Source organism: Phaseolus vulgaris, chromosome 1 (genome assembly GCF_051622355.1).
Source record: "Phaseolus vulgaris cultivar YP4 chromosome 1, ASM5162235v1, whole genome shotgun sequence".
In the NCBI taxonomy this organism is placed as follows: Eukaryota; Viridiplantae; Streptophyta; class Magnoliopsida; order Fabales; family Fabaceae; genus Phaseolus; species Phaseolus vulgaris.
In genome coordinates, this window is record NC_143498.1 from 15,245,176 (window position 1) to 15,249,403 (window position 4,228).

Here is a 4,228-nt window from a genome sequence, read left to right on the forward strand (position 1 = left end):
AATTGTTTAAAAGCATCTTAACTATTGAAAACAAGCGTATTATTACTTAAATAAATGTTTGCAACTTGTTCTTTTCGCTATTAATTGATTGAAAACATTTATGAAGGAATATCTTTGAAAACCAATTTCATGTGTTAAAATTGTGTTTTGATATGTTTAATATCTCTTTTACAATCTTAGTCTATTAATTGATTGAAACACTTATGAATGAATATCCTTGAAAAACAATTTCATGTGTCGAAATTGTGTTTTCATATTTTTTACAATCTAAGGTCTATTGATTGATTCAAACACTTTTGATACCTTTGAAAAACTATTTAATGTGTTCAAATTATTGTATTTTGATACGTTTAATACTTCTTTTACAATCTAAGGTCTATTAATTGATCGAAGCACTTATGATATCTTTGAAAAACAATTTCATGTGTTAAAATGATACGTTTAAAACTTCTTTCATTTACAATCTATGGTTTTATAACGTAGGAAACTATGAGAAAGTGAATGTTCTGTATAATAATAGTTTAAAAGCATCTTAACTATTGAAAACAAGCGTATTATTACTCAACTAAATGTTTGCAACTTGTTCTTTTCGCTATTAATTGATTGAAAACACTTATGAATGAATATCTTTGAAAACCAATTTCATGTGTTAAAATTGTGTTTTGATATGTTTAATATCTCTTTTACAATCTTAGTCTATTAATTGATTGAAACACTTATGAATGAATATCCTTGAAGAACAATTTTATGTGTCCAAATTGTGTTTTCATATGTTTAACATATTTTTTACAATCTAAGGTCTATTGATTGATTCAAACACTTATGATACCTTTGAAAAACCATTTCATGTGTTCAAATTGTATTTTGATACCTTTAATACTTCTTTTACAATCTAAGGTCTATTAATTGATTGAAGCACTTATGACATCTTTGAAAAACAATTTCATGTGTTAAAATGATACGTTTAATACTTCTTTCATTTACAATCTAAGGTTTTATAACCTAGGAAACTATGAGAAAGTGAATGTTCTGTATAATAATAGTTTAAAAGCATCTTAACTATTGAAAACAAGCGTATTATTACTCAACTAAATGTTTGCAACTTGTTCTTTTCGCTATTAATTGATTGAAAATACTTATGAATGAATATCTTTGAAAACCAATTTCATGTGTTAAAATTGTGTTTTGATATGTTTAATATCTCTTTTACAATCTTAGTCTACTAATTGATTGAAACTGTTATGAATGAATATCCTTGAAAAACAATTTCATGTGTCGAAATTGTGTTTTCATATTTTTTACAATCTCAGGTCTATTGATTGATTCAAACACATATGATACCTTTGAAAAACCATTTCATGTGTTCAAATTGTATTTTGATACCTTTAATACTTCTTTTACAATCTAAGGTCTATTAATTGATTGAAGCACTTATGACATCTTTGAAAAACAATTTCATGTGTTAAAATGATACGTTTAATATTTCTTTCATTTACAATCTAAGGTTTTATAACCTAGGAAACTATGAGAAAGTGAATGTTCTGTATAATAATAGTTTAAAAGCAACTTAACTATTGAAAACAAGCGTATTATTACTCAACTAAATGTTTGCAACTTGTTCTTTTCGCTATTAATTGATTGAAAACACTTATGAATGAATATCTTTGAAAACCAATTTCATGTGTTAAAATTGTGTTTTCATATGTTTAATATCTCTTTTACAATCTTAGTCTATTAATTGATTGAAACAGTTATGAATGAATATCCTTGAAAAACAATTTCATGTGTCGAAATTGTGTTTTCATATTTTTTACAATCTAAGGTCTATTGATTGATTCAAACACTTATGATACCTTTGAAAAACCATTTCATGTGTTCAAATTATTGTATTTTGATACGTTTAATACTTCTTTTACAATCTAAGGTCTATTAATTGATTGAAGCACTTATGATATCTTTGAAAAACAATTTCATGTGTTAAAATGATACGTTTAATACTTCTTTCATTTACAATCTACGGTTTTATAACCTAGGAAACTATGAGAAAGTGAATGTTCTGTATAGTAATAGTTTAAAAGCATCTTAACTATTGAAAACAAGCGTATTATTACTAAACTAAATGTTTGCAACTTGTTCTTTTCTCTATTAATTGATTGAAAACACTTATGAATGAATATCTTTGAAAACCAATTTCATGTGTTAAAATTGTGTTTTGATATGTTTAATATCTCTTTTGCAATCTTAGTCTATTAATTGATTGAAACACTTATGAATGAATAACCTTGAAAAACAATGTCATGTGTCGAAATTGTGTTTTCATATGTTTAACATATTTTTTACAATCTAAGGTCTATTGATTGATTCAAACACTTACGATACCTTTGAAAAACCATTTCATGTGTTCAAAATGTATTTTGATACCTTTAATACTTCTTTTACAATCTAAGGTCTATTAATTGATTGAAGCACTTATGACATCTTTGAAAAACAATTTCATGTGTTAAAATGATACGTTTAATACTTCTTTCATTTACAATCTAAGGTTTTATAACCTAGGAAACTATGAGAAAGTGAATGTTCTGTATAATAATAGTTTAAAAGCATCTTAACTATTGAAAACAAGCGTATTATTACTTAAATAAATGTTTGCAACTTGTTCTTTTCACTATTAATTGATTGAAAACATTTATGAAGGAATATCTTTGAAAACCAATTTCATGTGTTAGAATTGTGTTTTCATATGTTTAATATCTCTTTTACAATCTTAGTCTATTAATTGATTGAAACACTTATGAATGAATATCCTTGAAAAACAATTTCATGTGTCGAAATTGTCTTTTCATATGTTTAACATATTTTTTACAATCTAAGGTCTATTGATTGATTCAAACACTTACGATACCTTTGAAAAACCATTTCATGTGTTCAAATTGTATTTTGATACCTTTAATACTTCTTTTACAATCTAAGGTCTATTAATTGATTTAAGCACTTATGACATCTTTGAAAAACAATTTCATGTGTTAAAATGATACGTTTATTATTTCTTTCATTTACAATCTAAGGTTTTATAACCTAGGAAACTATGAGAAAGTGAATGTTCTGTATAATAATAGTTTAAAAGCATCTTAACTATTGAAAACAAGCGTATTATTACTTAACTAAATGTTTGCAACTTGTTCTTTTCGCTATTAATTGATTGAAAACACTTATGAATGAATATCTTTGAAAACCAATTTCATGTGTTAAAATTGTGTTTTGATATGTTTAATATCTCTTTTACAATCTTAGTCTATTAATTGATTCAAACACTTATGAATGAATAACCTTGAAAAACAATTTCATGTGTCGAAATTGTGTTTTCATATGTTTAACATATTTTTTACAATCTAAGGTCTATTGATTGATTCAAACACTTACGATACCTTTGAAAAACCATTTCATGTGTTCAAAATGTATTTTGATACCTTTAATACTTCTTTTACAATCTAAGGTCTATTAATTGATTGAAGCACTTATGACATCTTTGAAAAACAATTTCATGTGTTAAAATGATACGTTTAATACTTCTTTCATTTACAATCTAAGGTTTTATAACCTAGGAAACTATGAGAAAGTGAATGTTCTGTATAATAATAGTTTAAAAGCATCTTAACTATTGAAAACAAGCGTATTATTACTTAAATAAATGTTTGCAACTTGTTCTTTTCGCTATTAATTGATTGAAAACATTTATGAAGGAATATCTTTGAAAACCAATTTCATGTGTTAAAATTGTGTTTTGATATGTTTAATATCTCTTTTACAATCTTAGTCTATTAATTGATTGAAACACTTATGAATGAATATCCTTGAAAAACAATTTCATGTGTCGAAATTGTGTTTTCATATGTTTAACATATTTTTTACAATCTAAGCTCTATTCATTGATTCAAACACTTACGATACCTTTGAAAAACCATTTCATGTGTTCAAATTGTATTTTGATACCTTTAATACTTCTTTTACAATCTAAGGTCTATTAATTGATTTAAGCACTTATGACATCTTTGAAAAACAATTTCATGTGTTAAAATGATACGTTTAATACTTCTTTCATTTACAATCTAAGGTTTTATAACCTAGGAAACTATGAGAAAGTGAATGTTTTGTATAATAATAGTTTAAAAGCATCTTAACTATTGAAAACAAGCGTATTATTACTTAAATAAATGTTTGCAACTTGTTC